The sequence below is a fragment of the Sceloporus occidentalis genome, unplaced genomic scaffold, assembly GCF_023333645.1.
Source record: "Sceloporus occidentalis isolate IW3139 unplaced genomic scaffold, rSceOcc1.0.p SCAF_13, whole genome shotgun sequence".
NCBI classification, from domain to species: Eukaryota; Metazoa; Chordata; class Lepidosauria; order Squamata; family Phrynosomatidae; genus Sceloporus; species Sceloporus occidentalis.
In genome coordinates, this window is record NW_028316993.1 from 4,581,544 (window position 1) to 4,599,268 (window position 17,725).

The 17,725-nt window shown below is 45.9% G+C and overlaps 1 long non-coding RNA gene across 2 annotated transcripts in view; it reads left to right on the top strand.

Annotated features, from left to right (window-relative positions):
• The first annotated feature begins 7,262 nt into the window (after positions 1-7,262).
• LOC149304657 (uncharacterized) overlaps positions 7,263-17,725 on the top strand; it is a 42,939-nt gene continuing 32,476 nt past the window's right edge. For both annotated transcript variants that reach the window (XR_016271884.1, XR_016271885.1), the window contains exons 1-2: positions 7,263-8,375; positions 10,274-10,406. This is a non-coding gene — a long non-coding RNA (uncharacterized LOC149304657). The remainder of the gene's footprint in view (positions 8,376-10,273; positions 10,407-17,725) is intronic.

The following is a 17,725-nucleotide window of genomic DNA, read 5'->3' on the forward strand; positions in this document are numbered from 1 at the left end:
TTCCTGGAGAACAAAGATCACCCTGTGGTCTCACCCAGGAAAGCAACACTCACATTTGTAGTTGTTGTTGTTACCTGCCATTGAGTCTACTTTGACTTATGTCCACTCAATACTGTGGATTCCTCCCCTTCCCAGTTCAACCATTCACCGCCTGGTGTCGCCTTCTACCCATTGGAAGGATGCTGGCAAAATGAAATGGGATCTCCAGATGTTCCCTGTCAAGTTCTATTATGGAACACGGCCAGCCTTCTGATGGGAGAGGAAGCGAAAGTAGCCTTGTGGCACCTTTAAGACCAACCAGTTTATTGCAACATCTGAAGAAGTGGGATGTAATCCAGGAAAGTTTATGCTAAAATAAACTGGGCAGTCTCTAAGGTGCCACAAGTCTCCTTTTCTCTATTCTCCCCCCTTCCTTTTATCCTGGCACAAACCCACATGGCGATCTCTTTTGAAATATCTCAAAGGGCCGGGCAGATGAATGGATTTCAACAGGCACCGCTTTTCCTAACTACTGCAGGATTGTGGCATGTTGGCAGCTTCCTTGGCAGTGGGACAATGGATCAATGCCATGTTTTAGCTCAGATTTCAAAGCTGTGCCCTTAAGGGGCCAGACCTACATGGGTAGTAGAATCCAGCACTTTGCAGAACTTCTTAAAATCAGATTAAAACCTGGTTTTCCCCCCACCTCTCTAAGGATATGAGAAGCTGAAGACTCTGCACCTTGAGCCCCGGATTTCAGGGAAAGGGTGTGTTTATGTGTGCAAATAAAGATAGGAAGAAAATCAACTCATTCCGAGATATGGTGCGGGACAAGAGTGCTGAGGATACTGGCGAAAAGACAAACAAATGGTCCTTGAACAGATCAAGCCTGAACTCTCCCTGGAAGCCAAGATGGCTAAATTGGATCTGTCGTACTTGGGTCACATCATGAGAAGGCATGACTCCTTGGAAAAGCAATGATGCTGGAGAAGGTAGGGCAGTAGAAAGAGAGGAAGACCGTGTGCCAGATGGATAGACTTGATAAGGAGACAATATGGGCCTGAGCCTACAGGACTTGAACAGAGCAGTGGAAGATAGGGAGGCTTCGAGATGCTGTACCCTGGATTCGATTTGTAACACGGAGTATAAGCCAGTGGGAACACCCCCTCAGAGGCAGCTAACAACAACAAATCTCCCTTTATGAACCCATTAGTGCTGGGAAGGTCTTCTGGAGATGCCCTTCTCTCTCTCCCGGCACCTTCTCAGGCTCCTTTGGTGGGAACAAGGGAGACAGGGCTTCCTAGGTGACTGCTCCCAGACTTTGGCTGAATGGGGATTCAAACCCTGATCTCCAGAGTAGTCGTCAAATGCTCCAACCACTACATATAATACAATATATAATCAACCCTTCCTTCCTCCAGCTGCTATTTGCCTCTGAAGCTGCTATTTGCAGCAGGGTGACTCCAGAGTCATCTAATGCTTGACCCACTACACCCCACTGGCTATCATTATAATATAATATAGTGTAGTGTAGTGTAGTGTAGTGTAGTGTAGTGTAATGTAATATAATAAATACTTCCTCTCTCCCGCTGCTATTTCCCCCTGAAGCTGCTATTTGCACAGGGCATTTGGGACAGTCTTAGCCTTTGGATGTGCAACTCTCCTTGTGAATTGTGTCTGCTACTCCCACTTTTATCTATACATAGATCAGCTATTTCTGCTGCCCACTTTCCTCCTCAACCTGCCCACCAACTTCCTGGATTTCCCCTTGGATTTCTTAATACTTTGGGCTTCTTAACACCAACTGAATACCTTGATAATACCTTCTTATCCAGTGAAGTTTCTAGCTAATAGGACAGATAGGAAAAGACAAAATCCTTCTTGATTGCACAACAGAATTCCTAGTCTCTGACAGAATGATGTAGCGCAGTGATCCCCAAAGTTTGGGTCTCCAAATGTTTTGGACTTCAACTCTCAGAAGCCTTAGATAGCTTGGCCAAAGTCAGGAATTTTGGGAGTCAAAGTCCAAAACATCTGGAGGATCAAGGTTTGGGAACCCGAATGTAGTGGATGGCCATTGTTCTTGTTTTGAGCCTTCAAGTCATTTTTGATTTATGGCGACCCCAAGGCAAGTCTGTTATGGGGTTTTTCTTGGCCAGATTTGTTCAGTGGAGGTTTGCCATTGCCCTTCCCAAAGGCTGAGAGAGTGTGACTTGACCAAGGGCACCCAGTGGGTTTCATGGCCAAGCGAGGAATCGAACCCTGGCCTCCAGAGTCGTAGTCCAATACTGAAACCACTATGCCATGCTATGGCCATTAGCAATATATTTAAATATTATGTTTTAAGTTTCAACCCACTGATGTAGGACGATGAAGTAGAGGAGAGGTCTTTCCTTGCCCATTAACTTTGTATGGCTCAATTTACACAGAAATCTCCTTTATAATCTTTCCTAGGTCACATTCTTTAGCCACTTTGGGAAAGGCTCCAATGGAGACGCTGAAAAGAATTCGAAAGGGGGGAAAAAGAAAAGAAGGAAGAGCCAAAGAAAGATGAGGCGAAAGAGAAAGATTTTACGGAGAAATATTAGACTGGTGAGAGTTATTAAACCACTGTGGTGCTATTACTGGCCCCAAAGACGGGAGACGGATTGTGCCCGGCAGGAAAACACTGCACTTTAGAGATCTATCATCCCTCAGAGACCTCAATGGGGGAGAGCCATAGTACTCCAGAGGATTCATATCCTCCGGAGATTGGGGCTAATTATTGCTGCGTTTATATAGATGGAGTGCGCTTCCCTCCATCTCCCTGCCAGATTAATCTGAAATGCGATTAAAGCAGCCTGCCGTGGAAAGTGCTTTGGCTGAGAGGTTTGCTCCTGGAAGGACAAAAGGATAGATAGCAAAGGGAGATGGAGGATATTTGCGTGGGGGGTAGGAGAGGCAGGGAGAGAGGAATAAGTAACTTTTATTCCACATTGGTTTGTGATCAAGCATGGGATGGCCTCTTATTATGGGGAAGTGTCTCTAGCAATGTAGGATCCATCCATAATGGGGAGCCTGCAGCCAATCCCCAAATGCTGCTGCTTGAGAAAAGGCATGTTTCTAGATCTCATGGAGGACTAAGGAAAGGTTTAACAAGGATCCTTATGGTGCTGAAAAAGGAGGTGATGGTTGGAAGGATCGGAATGGCCAGCCGTAAAACGATTTTGCGTGTTTCATTGGAGCCAATCTTAAACTGCCTTGCCATCAGAGAAAGCATGTTTCTAGGGGTGTATCTATGCCCCTAAGATTCAGGATTTCATTTGTAAGAACAGTTCAGGCTTCAGAGAAAAGGGGCAGGCAAAGTTATTAGGGGAATGCATTGTAAACACAGCAAATAAACAAATTCTAAATATTTACAACTATCAGCATCTCATTGGGAGCATCTACACTACTATGAGTGCTGTAGCTACATCCTCCGAAATCCCAGGATTTGTCACTTTGCAAGGTCTTTAGCCTTCTCTGCCAAAGAGTGCTAGTTCCTCATAAGTCTACAAATCCCAGGATTGTGTAAGATGGAGCTATAGCAGTTAAAGGGGTGTCAAGCTGTATTATTCTACAGTGCAGATGCACCCTTAGTCTCATGGAAATGGAGGGAAGTTTCAACAAGGGTCTTGCAGCTGCTCAGGGATGAGATTGTTGCAAGAATCTGAGCAACTTAATTCCACCCATCAGTCTACACTATGCTATGTCAATGTCCAACATTTCACAAAAGGAAAAAAGGCATGGGGAGGGAAGAGGAGAACAAAGCAGCAGATTCCAGCCTTGAGTTCTTAAAAAGGAATAATGGCTATCGCCGTGACCATTTGGAAACTGTTCAAGGAGAGAAGAGAGAACCTGATCGAGCTGATTGTTCACAAAATGATGGAATAGCTCTGCTTACAGTCTTCCACTGCTGCAGCTTGCAATTGTAGTTTCTGCCTAGTGATACTGGAGAGTGAATGAGCTCGACGGAGCTGGTCTTTTGCGGCAAAATATGGAAAAGGCATTGGCTATACTTCCTGTATAAGTCCAAAGTAGGGTTTGGGGTCAGAATTGTGGATTTGGATATGACCCGTGGATAAGTCGAGGGTGAAACTTAGAAGCATGTAACAAAGGATGTAAAGGATGAAGCAAAAGAAAATGATCTCAAAGGATTTGCAAAAGTCTGGCAGGCATAACTGTTTGCGTTCACCCTAACAGTGGGCCCTTATTTCCTGTGGATTATAAAATCCGTGGATGCTCAAGTCCCATTAAATACAATGGCAAAGTGGCAATAGCACAATGTCAGAGTGCTTTGGTGCCTGAACAAACCACAGTTCCCAGAATTCCATGGCACTGTGCCATGGCAGTCAAAGCAGTGTCAAACTGCATTATTTCTGCAGTACGGATGCAGCCAAGTTGACGTTTCCATTGGACTGATTCTTTAATGTGTTTAAAATTTTGCACCACACACTACTCTGCTAAGCCACTTTGGATCCATATTGGGAGAAAGGTGGGATATAAATCAATAAATAGTCCGGAAGAAAGAAAGAAAGAAAGAAAGAAAGAAAGAAAGAGTTGTTGTTGTTGTTCCAGGATGCAGGGAAAAATGAAGAAACAGAATCCAGTGCCACACTACACTCTTATAGCACTATTATCCCACTTTAACTGCCATGTCAACATCCTAAGGAATCCTGGGATTTGTAGTTTAGGGAGGAACAGTTAGAATTCTCAACCAGAGGGATCTTTGGCTTCACTAAACTACAAACCCCAGAATGCCAGAGGAGGCAGCCATAGCAGTAAAAGTGGAATAATAGCACCATAAGAAGGTAATGTGATATTGTCCTTAGTGTTAGTTAGGCTCACAATTTGTCGTTTCCCCCTCCGGTGCTTCAGCTACACTAGTGGCTTATTGCGGCCAGTTGGGGAATGAGTTTCCAAACCAGGCAGATTTCATGGTCTGTGAAAATTGTGTACGAACGGGACGCTTTCCAAGATGGCTCCATGCATAATTCCCCCAGGGCCTAAATGCTGGCTTTGCCAGCCAAAATGTCTACCCTCTCAACCTGCTTTTTTCCCCCTTTCTGAGTGGCTTCCAATAACTTGCAATGTGGATTTTTCTATCCCAATTTGGCTGATCGCATACAATTTCAACAGGAGAGGCTTGTTCAGTCTGGCTCACCTTTTCTAGAGGTGCAAAACAGAACAAGAAGAGATGTACTTTTGCACTATCCTTTGTGAATCACATCCTGCAACATCCCCTAGTATGTTGATTCAGGATGATGATATTTGTAATCCAATATGTCTGCAAGAGGACAGTTGGGGAAAGCTGTTACCAGAGAGAAAGTACTTCCATGTAAAAGACATTGTTGTGTGCCTTCAAGCCATTTCTGATTTACGGCGACCCTAAGGCAACCCTATCATAGGGTTTCCTTGGCACGGTTTGTTCAGAAGAGGTTTGCCATTGCCTTCCCCTGATGCTGAGAGAGAGTGATTTGCCCAAGTTCACCCAGTGGGCTTCATGGCTGAGTCAAGAATCAAATCCTGGTCTCCAGAGCCATAGTCCAATGCTCAAACCACGACACCATGAGACATACATGTTCAAAAAAGGTCAGACTATCTGAAAGTGCTTGGAAAAGTCAGCTTTTTTGTATTACACCTCCCCGAAATCCCCAAGCACCATGGGAGCTACAATTAAAAAGAACAACTTCCCCACGTTCAGAGGTCTGAAGAATGCATTGCAGGAATTTAGGTGATGGGGTTGTATACTGTTTCTCAGAAGCTGCTACTGTATCTTTGTTATGGATACGAAAGAAAACCTTAGGGCTCCTGAGAGTTTGCATGGATCTGTAATGTCCTGCAACTTCTTAGAGAGATCTTGTCTCCAGTAAGAAAATGGGAATGCTGTGCTTTTTTGCAACTTCCACAAAAGTATCCTTTGTGCAATCTCCCACTTCTGCAAAAAGCCAGCTTCTTTCCTCGTTGTGAAGCCAGCCCACAAACACATACAGAGCAAGAGCAAGGCCTGGATGACAGGATAATAGATCACAAAGACACAAACAACCTGCCGAGTGCTACTACTTTTACTAGTTCAAACGAGAAAGCAGCTGTTTCCGTATTTTCCAGCGTTGCACATTTTACAAACAGGCTTAAAAACCCCATGCCAAAATGCAAATATTTCCCATTACACCTTCTCATTTGTTGTTGTGGTTGCGGTTGTGTGCCTTCCATTTGTTTCTGACTTATAGCGTCTGTAAAGCCAATCTATCCTGGTGTTTTCTTGGCAAAATTTGTTCAGAGGAGGTTTTGCCATTGCCTTTGCCTGAAGCTGAGAGAGTGTGACCTGCCCAAGGTTACCCAGTGGGTTTTATGGCCAAGCTGGGAATCGAACCCAGGACTCCAGAGTTGTCGCCCAGGACTCCAGCCACTGCGTCCTGCCGGCTCTCGCTCTGATCCTCTACCAGGACTATTTTTGGCCAACTGCAAGGAAGGCCCTCACTCATTTTGTGATCCGCGGCAATGTCTGCTCATTTCACATCACTGCCATGTCGCATGAAATCTAGATGCCAAGTCAAGCAAATCCAGGAAAACAACACGGAAGATGAGCCTGATATATACATATGAAGATGACAGTTGGGTTCCTGGAGCGTTGGTTTTTGGGGACCCCAGGGAAGGGTTGGAAAAGTGGTGGTAGGGGGACATTTGGCTTGCCTGTGCTACATTCAGGCAATGTGACATTTTCAAGCAATTGGGGTCTTTTGGGTAGATGAACAACAGTGGCAAGCTCATAGGGTAAACAGAAGGGAAGGAAACCAGGTGGAATCATGCAGCCCTTTGGTTGTGGTTGGACTGCAGCACCCAGCAGCCCTAGCCAGCATAGCCAGTGGTAAGGCACACTGGGTGCTAGAGTCCAACCACATCTGGAAGGTTCCCAACCCGGCTGCAGAGATGATGGATCTGGCGTTGCTAGTGTTATCGTGTGGTAGCACAGTCTGTGATGAGGTCCCATGGCTACATTTGGCGCCAGGATCACCTTCTGCGAATCTGTAGGCAGCAGCTTGTGAGCTGGAAAAACACCTCTCCCCTTCCAGAATAACTGAAGAGAACACTGTAGACAAAGGTCTCTCAGATGAGGCTTTTATTTTTAGGAGAAGTACCAATATGTACAGAGCTATCTACAAACATCTAGACAGTCCACCATCCATCAAACAGAGAAAACCACAGAGTCAACTGACTCTAACGGAATCCAGAGCCAACTGCCAAAACCAACTGCCAAGGCCAACTGTCAAGGGAAGGTTCAAATTGCCCCCAGCCAGCGCTTGATGGCTGATGACCCCCGGCTGGTGAATGGCCGGCCTGTTGCTATTAAATCCCACATTGTACAATTTACTATGGACTCTATATCCCAACAATCCCCTCCAAAATGAACAATGTGTATACAAAGCTTAGCTTTCAATATGGAGTGTGTTTCCATGGATCTTCCCATTCCACACAGTACCTCTGGCTTTGAACTTCTGCTCACGGCGCCATGCCCAACTACACTGATAACCTCTCGTGTCTGCCTAACTTTAGGGCCTTTGTGAGGATGTCTGCTACATTGTCCTCCAAACTAATGTTGACCAGATTCAGAACACCGTTCTGCACCAACTCCCTCACATTCTGGTACCGCAACCCTATGTACTTCATCCTATTCTTCAGATTTTCCACCTCAGACATGGCAATGCAAGACTGAGTCCTCATGTACAACCGTTGGGCCTGTGCACTTCTCACCCAAGTCCTCCAGCAATTGTCTCACCCACTGCACTCCTCCTGCCATCTCAGAAAGTGCAGCTACATTTTACTATGGACTCTATATCCCAACAGCTAGCTCAGGATCGTCCCAAGCTTTTGAGATTCCCAAACCAAACCATGAGACATGGATTGTTTTGGAGGACAGTGGAATCTCCATCTTTGGAGGCTTTTAAGCTTAGGTTGAGGAGCATGCTTGAGGGTTGTTGTAGTTGTGCATTCCTGCATGGCACTCCAGTTTGTAAGATCCTTTCATTCTCCAAGGTGCCAGACCTTCTCCTTAAAACAGAAGCAGCACCTTGGATGTCTCTTTTAAAGTTTACACCGGATTCTTTGTCATGGAAATGCCATCCTTCTTGCGAAAGGCAAAGTTTAAGCTAATGGGGGAATGGAAGACTTGCTGAAGAAAGAGAGATTGAGATCTGAAGGCTGAGCTTCGTCCCTTGACCTCCTTGCTTCTCTCTCACCAAGGCATGCAGAATACCGAAGAAGGTTCTTCTGCCCGCAAGACAGTGCCAGGGGCTTGCTTTTGCCTGCTGTGGGCAGCAGAGGGCACGATGCTGCTGTCCTTGGATTTGCAAGAAAGAGGAGCTGGGGCTGGGCTTCAGGTGGATTACAGTGATTATTTTGCAATGCTGGGGAAAAGGGAACGAAATCAAGGCTGGGATTATTTGCAAAAGGCAAGAACTGTGGTTCTTTCCCCAAAAGACTCCCACCCCAAAAGAGAGCACTAGGGTGGCATTCAAGTCAGTCCAGAAGATAGGTCATGAGAAAGGACTTGGTTAACCCTACAGTACAGGTTGGGTTAAGATTCAATGGCTTGGCTTGAGCCCCTTAAGAGGTCCCGTGGCTAGTAGAACCCTAAAGGCACCCAATCCTGTCTGATCCTGGAAACTAAGCCGGGTCAGCCCTGGTTAGTACTTGCATGGGAGACCACCAACCAAACTTCCTCTGAGGATTCCTTGCATAAGAAACCCCTACGAAATCAGATGAACAGGCAGCTTGAAGGCACATAAACACCTACATAGGCCTACATACCCCAAAGGCACCCGATCTTGTCTGATCTTGGAAGCTAAGCAGGGTTAGCCCTGGTTAGTACTTAAATGGAAGACCGCCAATGAATCCCAGGAGCTGTAGGCTGTATTTCAGAGGCAGGAACTGGCAAAACCACCTGAGCTCTGACTTTGGGTGACTCTCTCCTAGGGTTTTCTTGGCAAGATTTGTCCAGAGTTGGCCTTTGCTTTCCTCTGAGGCCGAGAGAGTGTGCCTTGCTCAAAGCTGCCCAATGGGATTCCATGGCTGAGTGAAGATTTGAACCCGGGTTTCTTGGACTCCTAGTCCAACACTCAAACCCCAGGATACCTTGCTGGCTTTCTCTTCTGAATGCGCTAGCACTGAGTCTCTACCTCTTCTGCAAACACATTTCTGCTTCGCTCCTCTGTTCTCATCCCCAAGTAAAACAAAAGCCTGATTGAATTAATTAATCTGTTCAATTAAAATAGTTTGCCACGCCTTTCCATCTGTGAAAGCGGCGAACGTACAATCAGACGTTTAAGGGGGGGGGGAAACACATCCTCCAGAGCAGATTAAAAAAATAAATACTATCATTATCGTTACAAACAAAACACAAGTCAGCAGAACTTCAGGGAAAGGAAGCCGCGGAAAGCCAAACAAGACCACACAGAAGAGGCATCAAAACCAAGCCTCGGTTTCCACCAGGATGGAAGTTTAATGAAATAGTAATAATAATAATAATAATAATAATAATAATAATAATAATGTCCTCCACTGAATCTTAAAAATTGGATGTGCGGTCCCCAAATGGATCCCCCCAAAGCACAGAAAATAGGAGCCACTAACAAGAAGACACTGTATTGCAGAAGTAATGGAGTTTCACATTGATTTCCCTGCTAGGGCTACATGGGATTTGTAGTTTGTTGTGGAACCAGAACTCTCTGACAGAGAAGGATGAGTATTCCACAAAGCTACAAATCCCAGAATGCCATAGCACTGAGTCATGGCAATTAAAGCACATTATTTCTGCAGTGCAAATGCAGCTTAAGTAGCTTTTGAGGGTTAGGGGCATCAATCTGCTACAGTTTTAGAAGGTTGTGGTAGATTGTGGCCAGTTTGAGGGCAAACAATGTACCTGAAAATTGTGCCCCAGTTAATTTTGCAGGGGCTGGTGTCTTTGGTGGGCGTCTGGGGGTCCCTGGGGATGCATGTCGGGGCCCTGGGCCACACGTTGACTTTGTTGTTGTGTGCCTTCAAGTAGTACCTGACTTATGGTGACTCTAAGAGGAACCTATTATGGGGTTGTCTTGGAAAAATTTGCTCAGCGGGGGTTTGCCATTGCCGTCCTCTGAGGCTGAGAGAGTGTGACTTGGCCAAGGTCACCCAGTGGGTTTACAAGGTCAAGCCGGGATTTGAACCCTGGTCTCCAGAGTCGTTGTCCAACACTCAAACCATGCTGGCATCTCACATTTTGCCTACCTCTGACCCATAGGTCTGTCCAGTCCAAGTCCAGTTTCAAGACCAAGAAAGGAGAACCAAGAGCCTTGAAATTTCTCGTCCGTTTGCATCTGAACAGAAGATTCAGCTGACACACCAGATGCCTTGCTGCCGACTTCTCCATGACGGTGAGCTGGGAGCGTATTTCTATTTAAATGCTAGCCGCCACTTCCCAATTTGCACATGCCCATATAAATGTGCTCACGCTGCTTCCCTTGCAAACCGGTGTCCTCTTTTGGATTTGCGGTTTCTGATGATGCCGGAGTGGCTGCCCTATCCTGAATCGCATCTCTGCAGGCAGCAGGAGACAAAGCAAGGCCTCTCAGGAAGATCTAAGCCCAGGCTTAGCATCATGGGCAGCTGGGCTTGTTTCATTCTTCTCTCATCTCCCTGGCTTTAAACATACCTGCCACTCTTTGGACTAACAGCCACACTCCGAGTTGTAAGGAGAGGCATTTCACATCACGTGGGTTCTTGTCCTTTTTGGGTACTGAGTGTGAGACTGCCTTCTTCCAGGGTGGCGAGGGTCCTGGAAGGTGCACCCATGGTCCAAGAGATCTGGCCTGTTTAAGGCTGGAGAGTGCTCAGGTGAACTTGCAAAGCCAGTCTCAAGGATTATACAGGGTTGCATGGTCCAGGCAGCCTGAGATCCCAAGGGTAAAAGCAGCCCTGCATCTGCATTGCAGAATTAACGCTGTTTGACACTGCTTTGACTGCCATGGCTCCATCCTATGGAATTCTAATATGTGGCACCAGAGCTCTCTGATAGAGAAGGTTAAATGTCTCACAAAACTACAATCCCCAGAACTCCATAGCATGGAGCCGTGGCAGTTAAAGCAGTTTCTCCCCAAACAGATGTAAGCAACCAGAAAGCGATTTATGGGATGAAGGCATGAATGGTCCTCCTTTTCCCCTCCTTTATTTGGAAATCCATTCTCTTCCTGGCCTGAGGAATTCCCCTCCTTCCCAAAATCTATGTCTGGCTCCTTGTCTTCACAACTACATATGTTTCTCTGTCCTCCTCCTCTCTCTCTCTTTCTTTCTCTCTCTCTCTCCCTCCTTCATCCTGATTTTTTTTTTAAACACACACATACAGGGATGGATGGTGCATCTCCATGGAAACAGGTTCACTTGCGATGGTGGCGAAAGCCATAATAAATGTCTCCTGTCCTTTCCCAATCGCCAAGTCTTCCTGTTTTGCTCTCCACCTTTATTCCCAACCCATCTGTTGCAGATTTGAGGAGGAAGAGTGCAAAGGATGGGGAGGGTCTGACCATGAGGCTGGACTTGATTTCCAAAGGCTGAGCTTTGGACAGAGATTTCAAATCAATTTCGTGCAAACTGGTTCCTCTGCGGCAACTTGCGCCGCCTTCTCTCCGTCTCTCTGCTTGGCTCACAGGCCTCTTACCGAAAGATTGGCCGGATCCAGTTTATTATATCTATAGCCAAGTTTACTATATCTAGCCAGGATGGTCCCAGGACCTGAGGTTTCCAAAACCTAAGTCCTGGGGATGTTATGCCTTATGCATTTAAGAAACAACTGCAGTTGTTCACCACTTTTGTCATTCAAACACCCACGCTGTATATTCCTGTTTAGGAACTTAGGAGAGAAATTTTAGCTAAGGGGTTATTCCCAGATTAAGGTGAAATGAAGCGATGCTTTCTTCTCACTTCCTTAGGAGAGACTGGATCCAAATAAATAGGCTATGATAGATGAGATGGGATAGAGAACATTTAATGCAATATAATGCATAGATATAATATATAAAGGTGGTTCCAGCCAGAAGATGGATTCAGAGTGGAAGGTGAGCCCTGGCTGCCCTACAAGGGCCTGGGAAGCAAAGAAGATACTGAATAAGGGTGCATCTACTACACTGTAGAAACAATGCAGTTTTGACACCACTTGAACCGCCATGGCCTACCAAATACTGGGATTTGTAGTTTGGTGAGGCGCAAGGATATTTTGGCAGAGAAGGCTATAGGCATTCCAAGACTACAAACCCCAGGACTCCATAGGGTGGAGCTACAGCCCCTAAAGTGGGGTCAAACTGCATTATTTCTGCAGTGTAGATGCATTCCTGTTTGCAAAGGAGCACTCTGTCACTGAGGCTGGGAAGATATTGGAAATGGGTTAAAAACGTGTTGTGTGAAAGGGCCCCAAGTCCTTTCTTTCCCTCAAGTGTCCTCTTTTCCTAGATCCTTGGGGACAATGCAGTCACTTTGGTGCCAAAATAGGTCCTGCAAGAGTTTTCCCAAAATATCTTTCTCGCCTCTTGACTCATTTCTGTCTGAACATAATGCCCCCTTGAGACTCCTCCTGCTTTCATCTCAAATATGTGTGAGACAGCTGCAGCGCCTGCTGTATGAGGTGCGGAGATTCAGGGGTCACAGGACTCATGGTCCAAAGCCTGTGGTCCTCTGGTTTATGGGAAGGAACTCTATACATGCTCAAAGACATCTTCTCCCTTCACCCACAAGGCTCAGTGGCAGAGTGCTCTTTTGCAAACAGCTCTCCAGGGGGATGCATCTGCACCGTAGAAACAATGCAGTTTGACACCACTTTGTGGCTCCATCCTATGAAACCCTGAGGTTTACAAGGTCCTTAGCCCTCTCTGCCAAAGTGTTCTGGTGCTCCACCAAACTATAAATCCCAGGATTTTGTAGGATGGAGTCATGGCAGTCAAAGTGGTGCCAAACTGCATCATTTCTGCAGTGAAGATTAAAACTCAGCATGAATCTATGGACCAAAACACACTGCAGAAATAATCCAGTTTGAGACTGCTTCAACTTCCTGGGCTCAGTCTAGGGAAACATGGGAATTATAGTTTGTTGTGGCACCAGAGCTCTCTGACAGAGAAGGCGCAATGTCTCACCAAACTATAGTTCTCAGAATCTCCTAGCACTGAGTCTCAAACTGGATTATTTTTGCAGTGTGTTTTGGACCTATGTCTATCCAACTGGATGCAATGGTTTGCGCACTGACTGGACTAGGACTCTGACCAGGGCTCAAATCCTTGCTCAGCTATGGGAATTCCCTGGGTGACCTTGGGCAAGTCACACACTCTCAGCCTCAGAGGTATAATAAATATTATTATTAAATGTTATTCAATTAAATGCTATCATGTTATATTATGAAACGTTAGACTTCCGTACTTGTTTTGAGAATCACAAACCTGCAATCCAGACCAGGAAGGTTGAGCCATCTGTGAGTAGATGCTTAAACCTAGGAGAGCACAACTTCTCTGATTTTTCTGTGTTTGGAAAGGAGCTGCCTTCCAGCACTTTGGATATTAGCGAGAATTTCTGGATCTACAGACTTAAGACCTTAACACTGCATGGTCTCAGCCGAGCGGATAATGCCTAACACCACCATCCACTTAATAATGTTGACAGTCGAGTGATCTAAACTGCCACCTTGGATGCAGCTCACTTTTATGTGGATCAACTGAAGCCAAATTTTATTAATACATGTAGAAAGTCCTGCTTCTTAATCGCTTACGCACACAGACAGACTTGTCTATCTGCATTTCAGCATCTTCCTTGGAGGTGTTGCTCTATAAGGATTGTTAGGATGAAGGGCTGCACTTCAAACCCAAACACTGCACCATTGCCTTTGGCATGCGCAGCATACCCTTCAACATGACACAGATGGAAATTGGGATGCTTCATGCTTGCGATCCAGCAGCATGAAAAAATGTGGTCCAGATGGTGAAAGTTATTAATAAGGAAGAACGGACAAGCTAGGAGTAGTTGCAGCGGTTTGCTTTTGCCTGAGCCAACTCTTCCTCCCCGATAAGTTCATTAAATAGAAACTATTTGCACCTTAAACCCTGTTTGCAGCAAAAGCTGAGGACAAAGTGGAAAAGTGGGAGGAAGAGAGAGAAACTGGGTCCTTTTAGAAGCAGCTGAAAAAGTAGGATGGCAGAGGATGAATCTGCTTCAGTGAAATCGGAACTGTTGTAGGATATATAATTATGTTGTTATGTCCCATTTATGCTGACCCTAAGGCAGCCCTAATGCAGGGTTTTCTGGGGCTGAGGGATGTATGGGTTCCACTAGGCATAAACTGACATTAGCACCCCACGATATTCTGCCCCTTTTCCTCCCTGGTGAATTAATGGAATGCAAACTCCTTTTGCATTTTGAACTCAGTTTGCTGCAAATGAAGTAGGCTGGAATGAAAGAGGGAAAGTGGGGCCAGGAAAGAGAAACCAGGACATTTTAAATGCATCCGGAAAAGTGGGGAGGCAAAGGATTAATCAGAACGGTCCCTGCAAAACTGGGACGATTGGAGGGCATGTCACACTTACTATAGGACTGGAGTAAAGCCAGTGTGGTGTAGTGGCTTGAATGCTGACAATGACTCTGGGGACTAGGGTTCGATTCTCACCTTGACCGTGAACCATTGAACAATTGGAGGGTATGCCACACTTTCTATAGCACTGGAGTAAAGTCAGTCTGGTGGAATGGTTTGAATGCTGGACTATGACTCTGGGGTCCAGGGTTCAATTCCCACGTTGACCATAAAACCAATTAGGGTGAGGCACAGACTCTCAGCCTCAGGGGAAGGCAATGGCAAACCTCCTCTGAACAAATCTTGCCGAGAAAAACCCAGGATTGGTTTGCCTTAGGGTTGCCAGAAATGTCTTCAAGGCACACAGCAAAATCTCCATGAAAACCCCATAGACCAAGGAGAAGAGGCCAACTTGATGCTACGCAATGAGGTTATTATTAGTATTAATATTTTCTTATATCCTGCCTTTCTCTCAATGTAGGGACTCAAGGCGGTGTTCTGGCACAATTGCCATCCTAGGCACAAAATTATGCCTCATTGTGTGTGTGTGTGTGTGTGTGTGTGTGTGTTTATTTGTCACCGGCCCAAGAGCAAGGAGGATGCATGAGTTTGTCTCTTCTCTTCCAATATCACTGCAAGCCAAAAAAGCATCCCTCCCCTCACACATTTGTTTCCCCTTTAAATAGAACAATGCCGCTGCCGCCTGTTGCCAAGGCAACGGGATGATGGTCCAGCCTACTTAAAAACCACTCTCCATCCCTCCAGGTCTCTGCTTGGTCTCCCTATCTCCTGCATTAATGTTGCCCCATGGGGCTGACCCACAGCACCCTTTTTGCAAGGCGGCCCTGGTTGCAAAAGAAAACCATCACCAAAACTTTCCCAAGCCCTGAAGTGCATCAAAATGGGACACGGAGGGTGCGTCCACATTGTAGAAACAATGCAGCTTGACACCACTTTATCTGTCACTGCTCCATCCTGCATAATGTTGGGATGTCTAGTTTGGCTAGAGTACCAACCCTCTTTGGCCGAGCAAAGGAGAAGGCCTGGTAAAAAATTGCAAATCCCAAGTTTCCATAGGATGGAGCTGCAGCACTTCAAGTGGTGCCAAACTGCATCATTTTGACAGTGTGGATGCTTTGGAGACCAGGGTTCAAATCCCAGTTCGGCCATGAAACCCACTGAGTCACCTGGGGCAAGTCACACTATCTCAGCCTCAGAGGAAGGCAATGGCAAAGAAATCTTGCCAAGAAAACCTCATGAATAGGTTTGCCTTAGGGTTGCCATAAGTCGGAAATGCACCCAAGAACAACAAAGATGCACCAGTGCTGGCTGGTGAGAGGGTTTGGGGCCAAGGGCTCTCACCATTAGGCCTCATTGTCATGCCGTGTCCTCTGGTACTGTTCCCCATAATGGCCAAGCTCAAATCCTGCGGAAAAGTCAAGAATTCAGAGGATACAGCCCTCCCCAGTGGATAATTCCTTCTGGTGACCCATGTCCACTTTCATATCCATCTCTGCTGACAGCTGTCACTCAACCTCTCTTTCCCAGAGCCTTTGAAAGAAGACTGGGAGAAAAGAGCTATTTATAATGCATTTATCTATCCTCGCAGCCGCCAGCAGGTGATTTTCTTTTAGGCTTGGCCTCCTAGTTTTCCTCCGGAGTCTTTCCTCTCTTCCTCAGCCATTGGTGCCTGGCATCTTCTCTGTCAGCGGAGTTATAAATCCGCTTCTGAAATCTGCTTTATTCAAAAGTTTAAAAGACTAGGCTAAACCCTATCTCTCACATTTAGTTCAGTGCCTGGGGTTGTTGTTTGTGGTTGTGTGCCTTCAAGTCGTTCCCGACTTATGGCGAACCTATGGCAAACCTATCATGGGGTTCTCTTGGCAAAGTTGGTTCAGAGGAGGCTTGCCATTGCCTTCCTCTGAGGCTGAGAGAGTGTCACTTGTGCAAAATCAAAAGCACTGAGTTAGATTAAGAGCACATTGCCGCTCCATAGTTCACAGTTTTAGAGTAACCTGATGGTTAATTTGCCTATTTTAAAATTCTGTGTTGGCCTCTTCTCCTTGGTCTATGGGGGTTTTATGAAGATTGTGTTGTGTGCCTTGAAGACATTTTTGGCAACCCTTAGGCAAACCTATCCTGGGGTTTTCTTGGCAAGAGTCTATGCTTTGTGATTTTAGACCATATGCCACTGGAAGGGCTTATTTTATTTTTACCTTCTTTGTATGATTATGTAAAGCACCGTGTGGATCATACAGCGCTATATAAATAAACCATCATAATAATAATAATAATAATAATAATAATGATTTCATGGCTGAGTGGGGAATCGAACCCTGGTCTCCAGAGTTGTAGTCCAACACTCAAACTATTCCAGCTGGTTCTCTAGCTCCTTTGAAATTCAGCCTAAATCCTGGAGTGGATTCATTGCCCCACTGATATGGAAGTGATTTGCCGCAGCAGCCTAGTTTGTGACATTGTTAGTCACTATCTTATCCATCTTTTTATGTGTCTGATTAGACACTTCCATGGAGGGGATGCGAAACGGAGTGGCTCAGTGGAACCTCCATCTTCTGAAGCAGTATGCCACTGAATCGCAGTCTTTGGGCGCGTGGGATGGAGGAAGTCTCCATAAAAGAGACCTGTTTGTGGAGGTCCAAAAAGCTTCGAGGCATACCTTCCAATATTTCACAGACGAAACCAGGACACATGCGACCGAGTCACATCAGAGGATGGTCATGATGACAAAGGTTATTAATGAGGGAGAACACACAAGCGAGGAAAGGCTGCAGCAGTTTGCTTTTGCCGGAGCCTCCTGGGAAGGACCAGATTTCACTCCCTCCTCTCTTCTTCTTCCCTTGCTGAGTTAACTGAACACAAACTTCTTTTGCGCTTTTTGGACTCTGCTTGCAGGAATTGAAGTAAGCTGAGGATAAAGCAGGAAAGCGGGAGGAGGAGAAGGAAACCGGGGCAGCTGGAAAAGTGGGAAGACAAGAGGATTAATTGGGACTGTCCTTGCCAGCCTGGGACAGCTGGACAGTACATAGAAGTTGCTACTTTGAGAAACAAGATGTTGGATTAGAGGGACCTCGATTCAGCCACTTTCGCACACTCTTTTCCTTGTCTCCAGTGACTGGTCCTTCCAACGCTGTT